Here is a 13155-nt window from a genome sequence, read left to right as displayed (position 1 = left end):
GCAACTGGCGTTACACTCACAGATAGCAAGACAGGGGACAGCAAACAGATATGACATTCCAGCGGCCATGGACAGTGGAGAGTGAGGCGGGCAGATTCAGTGAATGGGACGCTGCAGGCAAACAGCCGGGACGAATGGATGAGTCACATTAATGTGGCTCTGAGCACTATGGGACTTAACATCTATGGTCATCAGTCCCCTAGAACTCAGAACTACTTAAACCTAACTAACCTAAGGACAGCACACAACACCCAGCCATCACGAGGCAGAGAAAATCCCTGACCCCGCCGGGAATCGAACCCGGGAACCCGGGCGTGGGAAGCGAGAACGCTACCGCACGACCACGAGATGCGGGCTCCCATTAATGTGATCACTGCCTATGGACGACATCAGAGTGCAATAGCCACTCACGGGTGACATGTGGCAGCACTAGCAGTGGTGGATATATGTGGTGTGCGTACTGTAAGACCTTCGGTAAACACACCATCAGATTATTTGACTTGTCGCTCTAACGAAGTAGGCGAGTGTCAGCAACATGTCTCGTGGTCTTATCGTGGCGTGTTTATCTCCTGCCGTTAGACGATAGAAATTCCACTTGCACGCTTAGAGTAGCAGATTAACGGTGACCAACTTTAAATAGAACTTGATTAATTTTCACACACATTTATTAAAATAATAAAAAACATAGACATTACGTAACTTGATTCTAGATGCTGTTTACAACTGACAATCTGAAGTTCCTTTGGTCTTGGTACGTTAATCTTACTCTCACGTATCTCTGACACTTGACAAAGTGTGTATTTATTTATCTTCATGGCTATGTACAGGAATATGGTAATCTTCTTAGGTGCAGACTGAAACTTGACTATAGACTGGTGCAGACAAATGCAGACTGACTAATCGGAGGTCTGTACACTCGTTATAATACCTTGCGCGTTCATGTATCACTGCGGGAGTGTGATCCGCGAGGAGAAAAGGTTCTACGTTAGCAGCAATCTCATTGGCTGCGTTACATATTAATACGTGGATCGGCGGAAGCAGAATTTGGTCGTCTCTAAGGCAGCGCCATCTCATAGTGCGGAGACGGACGAGCGTTGCTCCTGCACTGTTGTGCTTAGCGGGGCGTGCTCTAGTGGGAAAGTTGTGTACGCGTTGACTACACGGAACTATGTACACAACAGTATATAAAGCAAGTCGGGGGTACCCGGAGGAATGGGTGGGGATGGGGGGGGGGATGACACTAAAAAAGCATTGCGACCGTTATCGTAATGCGGAAATGGAGCGATTTATCTGACGTCCAAAAAGGCATGAGCATTTCATTTAAGCAAAAAGTTGAAGCATTTCCAAAATGATTAAGTATGTAAAATGTTTGCTTGCCGCCAATGGGAATCTTTTACCACCACAGGATTTGTTTTCAGATACTAAGTAGCATGTGTATGAAGTTTGGTTGAAATGGATGCAGGGTTCAGAAGGAGATGATGAACGTGTGTGTATGTAACACAAATGTTGATACAAAGAAGTGTCGAATACTCTGAGAGGTGATAGTACTCATTAAAACAAGAAAAATATGTCCACTAAACATGGGTCCGTAAACGCATGCTTTCCGAGATAGACGTGTTATAGGAAGTGCTGCGCGACGCTCGGTTTGCATATATTATCGCAGTCGTTGCACTGGCGCTCCGTCAAATGTGTCGGCAGGGTTTTACGTTGTCTTGCTCACAGGACCCTGCGTACCGTTAGGTGCTCTGCAGTCATTTGTGTGGTTCGAGTCGTTTTGTAGGCTACGTTAGTTTTCGTCGACTTTGTGGGCCTTTTGGCACAGTACTGTCAAGCCTCGGTACGCATCTTAATGTTTTACCTTATTCCAAACGCGGATTCGCTTATGTGTTTACTGTTAATGAGCTGTTTGTACGTACAAATTGTGTAGTACGTTTACATTTTCTCTCTTCCGCCACGTGTTAGCAATGGAAGCCTGCTATTCGACAAGTGAAATGGCGGAAATGATATTCTGCTGTGGTATAGCAAATGGAAATATTCTGCGAGCCCCTGTCCTTTACGCTGGAAAATATCCTCAGCGCAGAGTTCCCTCTGATAAGCTGTTCAGCAGACTTTTGCAGTGTCTGAGGAACACAGGTACCCTTGCACCTCGGAAGACTAAGAGTAGAAGGCCCTGTACAGTCCGCACGCCTGACATGTTATGTTCGGTGGAAGAAACCCCTAGGTCCTGTGTGCGACGATTAGCAACAGCAGAAGGCGTGTCTCGCTCTCTTAACTGGGGGGAGGGGGGGAGGTGGTGGATATTTCATGAACAATTGCTGTACCCATATCATTTATAGCGCGTTCAGCCTCTATGGCCACAGGATCATCATGGCAGACGGCGGTTCTGTCAATGGGTGTTGCAAAGGTATGCCGCAGATCCACTGTTGACGTCCAAGATTTTATTTACCGATCAGAAATGGTTCTCAAGAGATAGTGTTGTGCATTTCCACAACCAGAATGTATGGACATGTGTAAATTCCGTAAATTCCCAAGCAATTCAGAAAAGAAGGAATCAACGCCGATCCTCAATCAGCATATGGGCATGCGTACTTGGCGAGAGATTAATAGAACCATACGTACTACCACAAAGGTTAACGGGGGCACATTATCTAGACTTTCTCATTAATGTATTGCCTACCTCGCTGGAGACTGTGCGGCTGCAGCAACGAATACAAATGCCGTTCATGCATGATGGTGCAGCAGCACACTTTCGTCACAGTGTCCGCGAACATGTGACGCAGACATTGAAGGACATGAAGGGATTGATCGGGGGAGGGATGCTCCACATCTTGGCCTGCTCGTTCCCCAGACCTCAATCCGCTAGACGTTTGCTTATGAGTACACTTGGAGGAATTCGTCTACGCCACGTCATTTAACGATCTGCCCACCCTACAAGGCCGGAGGGGAGATTGGTGGACAACGTAGAACACTTGAGGCATTAATACCACCATTTTAACTTTTCTCAATATCTTATTAATGTAGTCTTGAAACTTTTTTGAATGACTGGATATGTACCTAATGTAGATTTTCAAGATGCCCATATTTCTGGCAGCAAACTAACAATCACCTAATGATTTGAAATTCCTTTTTGTGTTTTAGTGAATTTGAGTTCTAATGTAGGAATAAGGCTCGAGTGTAGCTAATTAGGTTATAGCGAGTGTTTCGTATGCTCCGTGGTTTCACACAACATTAGATTTTTTAAGCAATTGTTTGTGCTAAAACGGGAGAGAAAAATCGTACTGTCTTAAGTATGGGTTCAGAAATTAGAAACTAAATTTTTTGCCGTTAGTTTCACTAATTACCCTTTCTTTCTAACTTGTGTCCATCCGGTTAGTGAGTAAAATTTTAGTATATCACATTCCCTGTCTACTACATATGAAATATCCATTAGACGTGACAAATCATCTGTCGGTAAGAACAAGAGCACCGGCCGCTGTGACCGAGCGGTTCTAGGCGATTCAGTCCGGAACCGCGCTGCTGCTACGGTCGCAGGTTTGAATCGTGCCTCGGGCATGGATGTGTGTGTTGTCCTTAGCTTAGTTAGGTTTAAGCAATTCTAAGTCTACGGGACTGATGACCTCAGATGTCAACTCCCATAGTGCTTAGAGCCATTTGAACCATTTCAAGAGCAAGAGCGTGCACAAGACCTCAACTGCGGAAAGGGTTGAAGGGGAGGGAAAAATTAACTTTACTTTCGCGGTGAATTAGTGAACGACTAAATAGACGACAGACTGCGATGGGTACACCTGCGACGAGCAAATATCCGTTACATGGTCTGGCTTTGGTTGGTTGGCTCTGAGCACTATGGGACTCAACTGCTGAGGTCATTAGTCCCCTAGAACTTAGAACTAGTTAAACCTAACTAACCTAAGGACATCACAAACATCCATGCCCGAGGCAGGATTCGAACCTGCGACCGTAGCGGTCTTGCGGTTCCAGACTGCAGCGCCTTTAACCGCACGGCCACTTCGGCCGGCGGTCTGGCTTTCTTCAAACTTGCACTGAGGTAACAAACGTCACGGGATATCTCCTAATATCCTGTCAGACATCCTTTTGCTCGGCGTAGTGCAGCAGCTCGACGTGGCATGGATTCAGCTAGTCGTTTGAAGACGCCTGCAGAAATCTTGAGCCATGTTGCCTCTATAGTCATCCATAATTACGAAAATTTTGCCGGCGCAGGATTTTGTGCACAAACTGACCTATCGAATATGTTCCATAAATGTTCGATGGGATTCATATCGGGCGACCTGGATGGCCAAATCGAACTGTCCACAGTGTTCTTCAGACCAGTTGTAAACAGTTGCGGCCCGGTAACATGGCATCGTTGTTTGGGAACATGAAGTCCATGAATGACTGCAAATGGTTTCCAAATAGCCGAACACGACCACTTCCAGTCAATGGTCAGTTCAGTCTGACCAGGGGACCCAGTCCCTTCCACGTAAACACAGCTTGCACTGTGCCTTGTTGAGAACTTCGGTCCACAGCTTAGTGGGATGTACGCTACTCTCGAATATTACTATCAGCTGTTACAAACTAGAATAGGAACTCATGTGACCAGGCGACGGTTCTCCAGTTGTTTAAGGTCCAACCGATATGGTAATGAGCCCACGAAAGGCGCTGCAGGCGATGTGCTGTTAGCAAAGGCACTCACGTTGGTCGTCCGCTGCCACAGCCCAGTAACACTGTCCTAACGGATACGTCCGTTGTGCGTTGCACACCGATTTTTGCGGTTATTTCACACGGTGTTGCTCGTATATTAGCACTGACAACTCTACGGAAATGCCGCTGCTCTCGGTCATTAAGTGAAGGCCGCGGCCACTGCGTTGTCCGCTATGAGAGGTAATGATTGGAATTGGTTATTCTCAGCACACTCTTGACACTGTGGATCTCGGAATATTGAATTCTCTAACGATTTCCGAAATGGAATTACCTCTAGCTCCAACTACCATTCAGCGTTCGAACTCTGTTAGTTCCTGTCGAGCGGCCATAATCACGTCAAAACCCGTTGCTCATCAGTAACCTGAGCGCAAATGACAAAATAAATGGTTCAAATGGCTCTGAGCACTATGGGACTTAACATCTGAGGTTATCAGTCCCCTATAACCTAGAACTACTTAAACCTAACTAGCCTAAGGACATCATACACATCCATGGCCGAGTCATGATTCGAACCTGCGACCGTAGCGGTCGCGCGGTTCCAGACTGAAGGGCCTAGAACCGCTCGGCCACACCGGCCGGCTGCAAATGACAGCTCCGCCAATGCACTGCCTTTCTTGTGTACGCTACACTACCACTATCTGCATATGTGCCTTTCGCTACCCCATGACTTCTGTCATATCAGTGTATACTGAAGTAATATGTCTACTTGGCGGAGCAGTATGTGAGTTCAATTGGCGGCGACTTTTTTTCCAGCGTTGAAGCAGGGGGTATGGGCACATGAGAGGGGCTGTTACCCAGCCGTGCTCCTCACTGGATAACCCCTTGGTTCATAGGAACTGTGATTCAAAGGATGGAAATCGTCTACTTCCATCTGCGTAGGACTTGGGTTTGATGTGCCGCTCTAGTCAACTTCTGACTGTAAGTCAGTGTAAGTTGTGTTTGTGATCAGAATTTGTGTGTGTTCATTTTCTGTAACGTAGCAGATGCCTTTTAACTTTAGTAGATGCCGCCTGAGGTAGCAGCAAAACTACAAGGAAGCCGCCACTCACCTGTCGCCAGAGTGCATGTGACGTGGACTGACGGCAGGCATCATCCCCACGGTCGACAAGCGGGCTTGTCCTGCGAACAAAAACAGTACTATCCTCACCAAAATATCCCCCAAAGAGTGCACGGAATACTACCGTTGATGATGTGGAAAATGAGATGCAGAATAAGAGGTGACCGGGTAGGTAATCTGAATAGGGTGAATTGCAGCTACCTGGAGGTGTTCTCGTACAGTTTAGAATTTTCCCACAGTTTGCATGGTTAGTGAGCAGCAGTAAAAAATTTTTTTTATAGCATATATGTTTGTGTCACATAGATCTCGTCTTGAATTTATAAAACAATGTACAGCGTGAGCCAGAACTCCATCTACAAGCTTTCAGAGGTGGCACTAACGACCAAAACAAGAAATAAATGTCTAGTGAACGTCGACTCTAAAATGTATCCTGGAGAGTTATGCGCACGTGTTTATCTTGGATACTGTAATACACATCTCCTCTACTGCAAGATCTTTGCCTTCTGTATTCTGGGAGGAGGAACAAAACCAGAACAAATGTGCAGTATAGATGGACTCTAAAAACCATACCTTAAGAGGTATGAGCACTTCTTCAGTAGAAGAGATGTGTTTCACAGTAGCGAAGATGAACAAGCGCTCATTGCTCTTAAGGTCTGCTGTTCAGGAAGAATCCGCAGGACTTTAAGCTTCGTCTCGTCACTGTGGATGAAAGATGGATACATCACTATACTCCTGAGACCAAAGAATAATCTAAACATTGGGTTACCAAGGGAGAATCTGCACCAAAAAAGCGAAGACCATTCCTTCGGCCGGAAAGGTTATGATGACTGTCTTTTGGGATTCGCAAGGGATAATCCTCATCTACTATCTGAAAAAGGGTAAAACTATTACAGATGCTTATTATTCATCGTTATTGGACCGTTTCAAAACCGAGCTGCAAGAAAAACGCCGGTGATTGGACCGTAAAAAAGTCCTTTTCCATCACGCCAATGCACCAGCACACACCTCAGCATTTGTGGTCGCAAAATTATTGGAAATAGGATTCCAACTCGTTTCACATTCCCCCTATTCTCCAGACTTGGCTCCCTCTGACTACTACTTGCTCTCCAATTTGAAGAAATGGCTGTCGGGACAAAGATTTTATTCAAAGGAGGAGGTGATTGCAGCAACTAATAGCTATTTTGCAGACTTGGACAGTTCGTATTATTCGGGAGGGATCAACAAATTAGAACAGCGTTGGACGAAGTGTCGAAGTGTATAAGTCTAAAAGGAGACTATGTGGAAAAATAAAAAAGGTTTACCCCAAACACGTAAGTAGTTTTTATTTTTGCCCGAACTTTTCAAACGCCCCTCGTATTGTGCACCGTTCGCACAGATATTCTCCTCTATGACGAGATTATTGGGAAGTACAATACTACGACAAATGTCTAAGTTAAAGCGGCAGCTATGTATGGAATTCGCCAGAAGGTGTAGCAAACTGTTGTAAATAAAACTTTTTTCATTTTCACTCTAATTTCCATATCGCGACCGACCGCACCTTACTTTCCGAATAGCCCTCGTATACAAGCTTTATAAACGAGGATAATGGGATGTAGTCGAATTAAGTCGGGTGATGCTAAGGAAATTAGATTAGGAAATGAGGCACTTAAAGTAGTAAAGGAGTTTTGCTATTTGGGGAGCAAAATAACTGATGATGGTCGAAGTAGAGAGGACATAAAATGTAGACTGGAAATGGCAAGGACAGCGTTTCTGAAGAAGAGAAATGTGTTAATATCGAGTATAGATTTAAGTGACAGGAAGTCGTTTCTGAAAGTATTTGTATGGAGTGTAGCCATGTATGGAAGTGGAACATGGACGATAAATAGTTTGGACAAGAAGAGAATACACGCTTTCGAAATGTGGTGCTACAGAAGAATGCTTAAGATTAGATGGGTAGATCACAAAACTAATGAGGTATTGAACAGAATTGGGGAGAAGGGGAGTTTGTGGCACAACTTGACAAGAAGAAGGGACCGGTTGGTAGGACATGTTCTGAGGCATCAAGGGATCACCAATTTAGTATTGGAGGGCAGCGTGGAGGGTAAAAATCGTAGAGGGAGACCAAGAGATGAATACACTAAGCAGATTCAGAAGGATGTAGGTTGCAATAAGAACTGGGAGATCAAGAAGCTTGCACAGGATAGAGTAGCATGGAGAGCTGCATCAAACCAGTCTCAGGACTGAAGACCACAACAACAACAACAACAAGCCTTATAAGACTTTTTTCCCCGTATTTAACTGTTCACAGGCAAGAGCTTTAAAGTCTCTCTCCTACAAGAGTCCTGTACAAATTATGAATTTAACATACGGCATAGGTCTTTATGACCTTCTTTCGGATTCTTTCATCGCACCCTGTGAGACACTTGAATGGAAACGTTATTAATGCAATCGGTACTTGAGATCTGGCATACACAATGTTTTTGAGCAGCGAAAGTGGCAACACGGGCCGCGCGTGATTAGCCGAGCGGTTTAAGGCGCTGCAGTCATGGACTGTGCGGCTGGTCTCGGCGGAGGTTTGAGTCCTCCCTCGGGCATGTGTGTGTGTTTGTCCTTAGGATAATTTAGGTTAAGTAGTGTGTAAGCTTAGGGACTGATGACCTTAGTAGTTACGTCCCATATGATTTCACACGTGGCAACACGTTGGGAGTCGAGAACGCTAGGTTCTCATTTGCGTATTGGTGACGAGAACAGTCCACCCCCTAGTCCAGTAGGACCATAGTGCTCGCCGCTTTCCTCGCCTCCGGTACTGGGTTCGACGACCGGGGCGCCTCTTTCCCACGGCTCTTAGCGGCGTGGCGCCGAAAGTACCGACCGGCGCGCCTCCTTTTTCCCGCTCCGGGCTTGGGCCCTCACGGCTCGTAAACCGCCGCCTAGAGCGCGGGCAGAGTGCGGGCGCCCCCATTCTGGATCCGAGAGCAAGAACCTGCCCCCGGCACTCGGCCAAAATTTCCCTCATTAAGACGCTCACAGTTATGGTCTCTAACGGCGTCTGTGGCCCCTTTGTTTCGGAGTCAGTGTGTAATTACTGCCGCCCACGGCCGCAGAAACAAATTTTGGTAGTTCTGTGAAGGGTGCTACATTTTTGCCGAGTAGAGTGGTCAGGGAAATTGTCTTCCTCGCAGGTGTCTTCGCCGTCTGGAGAAAACGCCTCTTCCGTGCTAGGGTGTCGTAAAACGCTTAATTATATCGCTGACCAAGAAATAGTAATCTACTGCCAGTGTCGAAGAAAGAAATATACCGCGATTTGGCAAATGAGTGCTTCTGAGAAACGTGCGTTTAGACTCCGTAATTATCTTTGAAAGAAGGTCCACCACGCCCACTGGACCGAGACACCAAACGGATATCCACATTGTCTCTACTTATTTCTGTTTCTTTCAGAATTTTTAAGTCTGTCTGACATAACAGTGTTGTTGCGGTAGTCTTCAGTCCGAAGATTGGTTTGATGCAGCTCTCCTTGCTACTCTATCCTGTGCAAGCCTCTTCATCTCTGAAAAACTAGTGCATCCTCCATTCTGCTGAATCTGCTTACTGTATTCATCCTTAGTCTTCCTCTACGAATTTTACCCCAAACACTAAACAGGTGATCCTTTGACGTCTCAGAATGTGTCTTATGAACTGATCCCTTCTTCTACTCACGTTTTGCCACAAATTTCTTTTCTCCGCAATTGTATTCAATACGTTCCCATTAGTTGTTGTTGTTGTTGTTGTGGTCTTCAGTCCAGAGACTGGTTTGATGCACCTTTCCATGCTATTCTATCCTGGCTCTGAGCACTATGGGACTCAACTGCTGTGGTCATAAGTCCCCTAGAACTTAGAACTACTTAAACCTAACTAACCTAAGGACAGCACACAACACCCAGCCATCACGAGGTAGAGAAAATCCCTGACCCCGCCGGGAATCGAACCCGGGAACCCGGGCGTGGGAAGCGAGAACGCTACCGCACGACCACGAGATGCGGGCTATATTCTATCCTGTGCAAGCCTTTTCATCCTCGAATAACTAATGCATCCTACATCCTTCTGAATCTGCTTGTCGTATTCATCTTTTGGTCTCCCTCCCTTCATGCTTCCCTCTTTATTACTATATTGGTGATCCCTTGATGTCTCAGAACGTGTCGTACCAACCAATCCCTTCTTGTAGTCGAGCTGAGCCACAAATACCTCTTCTCCCCAGTTCTGTTCAGTACCTCCTCATTAGTTACTGATCTACCCACCTAATCTTCAGCATTCTTCCGTAGCACCAGATTTCTTAGGCTTCTCTTCCCTTCTTGTCTGCACTGTTTCTCATTAGTTATATGATCTAGAAAACTAAACACAGCCCGAATTAGCCATGAAGGCCCAACTTTACCAACCGGCCGCCGTGTCGTCCTCAGCCCACAGGGGTCACTGGATGCGAATATGGAGGGGCATGTGGTCAGCACACCGCTCTCCCGGCTGTATGTCAGTTTACGAGACGGAAGCAGCTACTTCTCAGTCAAGTAGTTCCTCAGTTTGCCTCACAAGGGCTGAGTGCACGCAGCTTGCCAACAGCGCTCGGTAGACGGAATGGTCACCCATCAAAATGCTAGCACAGCCCTACAGCGCTTAACTTCGGTGATCTGATGAGAACCGGTATTACCACTGAGGCAAGTCCGTTGGCAGATATATGAGCTACGCATCTAATTTTCAGCATTTATCTGTAACACCACATTTCAAAAGCCGCAATTCCCATCTTACCCTCCATGTTTCACTTCCATACATGACTACACTCCGCACACTTTCAGAAAAGACTTCCTATCACTTAAGTTTATATTCTATATCAACAAATTTTTCTTCTCCAGAAACGCTTTTCTTGGTGTTGCCAGTCTACATTTTATATCCTCTCGCCTTCGGCCATCAACAGCTATTTTGGTGTCCAAGTAGCAAAACTCGCCTACTGTTTTAAGTGTCTCGTTTTCCAATCTAATTCCCTCAGTATCACCTGATTTAATTGGAATGCATTTCATTATCCTTGTTTTGCTTTTCTTTATGCTCACCTTATATCCTTCTTTCAAGGCACTGTCCATTCCGTTCAACTGCTCCTCCGTGTCCTTTGCTGTCCCTGACAGAAATACAATGTCATAGGAAAACGTCAGAGTTTTTATTTCTTCTCCCTGGACTTAAATGCCTACTTCAAATTTTATTTGGTTTCCGTTATTGCTTGCTCACGGTACAGATCGAATAACTTTGGGGATAGGCTACAACCCTGTCTCGCTCCCTTCTCGACCACTGCTTACGTATCATGCAGCTCGACTCTTTAACTGCCGTCTGGTTTCTGTACAAGTTGTAAATAGCCTTTCGCTCCCTGTATTTTACGCCTGCTACCTTCAGACTTTCAAAAAGCGTATTCCGGTCAATATTGTCTAAGACTTTCTTTAAGTCTTCAAATGGTATAAACGTAGGTTATCCTCTCCTTAACCTTTCTCCTAAGAGAAGTCGCAGAGTCAGTATTGCCTCGCGTGTTCCTACATTTCTCCGAAATACAAACTGATCTTCCCGGAGGTCGGCTTTTATCGGTTTTTCCATTTTTCTATAAGGAGTTTGTTTTACCATCTTGCAACAATGACTTTATCATTCAATAACTTTAGACAAGATGTCTACCGTAGAGATTGCTACATACAAATTGTAAAAAAAAAAAAAAAAAAAAAGTCTACGTCTCCATCTATATTTCGCAAGCCACGTTTCGTTGTGTGGATGAGGGTACTTCGTGTGCCACTGTCCCTTTCTGCTGTTTCTTTTGCAGCCACGAATGGTTCGCGAGAAGGAGGATCGCCTGTAAGCCTCCGTGTGAACTCGAATCTAATTTTATCTTCACGGTATTTTCGCGAACAATAGACGGAAGGAAGCAATATACTGGCTGACTCTTCTAGGTACGTACGAAAAGTGGAACCTGAACAGAAAAGCACGCCGTGATGCAGAACGCCTCTGTTGCAGCGTCTGCCACTGAAGCATATCTTTGACGCTTTCGCGCTTACTAAATGAATCTTGAATCTAAGCGCGCTTCCCATCTTTGGATCGCCTGCATTTCCTCTGCAGATCCTCTCTGGAATGCACCCCAGTCAGAGGAGTAATATTCAACTATTGATCGAACGACGGTTTTGAAAGCGATCACCTTAGGGGGTGGACTACATTTCCTGCGTGTTCCTATAATTGTGTGTGTGGACTCCTAAGAGGTCAAACTGCTAAGGTCATCGGTCCCTAGACTTACACACTACTTAAACTAACTGATGCTAAGAACAGCACACACACCTCCGGCGGAAGGGGCCGCGCAGTCTGTGACATGACGTCTCAAACCGCGCGGCCACTCCGCCCGGTCATTCCTATAATTACCTGCGATATGTTTTACTTGGTCGTTCCAGTTTAAACCTCTCCGCATGCTCCTTATGTCACTACTTCCGCGCTTGTTCTGCAAACGTGTGGTCATACAATAAAGAGTCTTTATGCCTGTTTATGTAAAATACGTCCCATTTTTTTTATGTTGAGGGTCAACTGCCAATCCCTGAACCATGTGTCGATCTTCTATAGGTCTTCCTGCATTTCGCTACAGTTATCTATAGTTGCGACTACTCTATACAACAGAATCCTCCGCGAAAGATCTCATGGAACTTCCAAGGTTATCAGCTAGGTCATTTAAAGAGGCTTATACCATGAAAAGTAATAGTCTAATATCACGCTCTTGGGATACCTCCGAAGTTACTTTTGCGTCTAAAGTACAGACGGGGAAAGTAATTCTTTTTGCGGAACCTTTCGTTCTGAGCCACTTCTTATTGATCTAATGCGATGAACTAGTGCAAATGAACTACAGAGTTCATTTTTAATGTTAAAACGCCAATAAATAACAGCATTTAGAAGAAAACCTTAAACTAATAAATTAGTATTTATTTTGTGTCCTGCAAATACTGAATGGCCTTTAGGAAGAAAACCAGTGCGCATATTTCCAAGAACGTTTCCTTTTTTTTCGTACATGCATTCTCTTTTGAAAAAGGCGCTTTCAGTTGTAATCAAGGGCGTTAGATGGGAACCTGGGAAGTGGGAAGCACTAAAGATTAAATTATTCTAATTCTAACCAACAGTATTTATCTGCCGTCTACTTCTTTCTCTTATCTGTTAAGGTCTCGAAAAAGGAAAAACCCATTCTAATTCAAAAGCTCACAAAAATTTATTCTTAAGTTGGGAAAGAGATGTTTACGTTCAAAAATATAAAAAATCAATCAAACATTCCTTTATCTCTAGCATCACATCTCAGGTACTTCGATTCTCTTCTTTTCCGCTTTTCCCGCAGTTTGTGTCTCACTATCATGCAATGCTGTACTCCAAACGTACATAGCCAGAAATTACTTCCT

General features: G+C 45.0%; 1 long non-coding RNA gene across 2 annotated transcripts in view; it reads right to left on the bottom strand.

Annotated features, from left to right (window-relative positions):
* LOC124615716 overlaps positions 1–13155 on the bottom strand; it is a 477536-nt gene that overhangs the window by 220759 nt on the left and 243622 nt on the right. The window contains exon 2 of one of the 2 annotated variants that reach the window (XR_006979807.1): positions 5748–5817. The exons of the other annotated variant lie outside the window; for it this stretch is intronic. This is a non-coding gene — a long non-coding RNA (uncharacterized LOC124615716). The remainder of the gene's footprint in view (positions 1–5747; positions 5818–13155) is intronic. 2 annotated transcript variants of the gene reach the window in all.

Source organism: Schistocerca americana, chromosome 5, assembly GCF_021461395.2.
Source record: "Schistocerca americana isolate TAMUIC-IGC-003095 chromosome 5, iqSchAmer2.1, whole genome shotgun sequence".
Lineage (NCBI taxonomy): Eukaryota > Metazoa > Arthropoda > Insecta > Orthoptera > Acrididae > Schistocerca > Schistocerca americana.
This window is presented reverse-complemented; position numbering and strand designations above follow the sequence as displayed.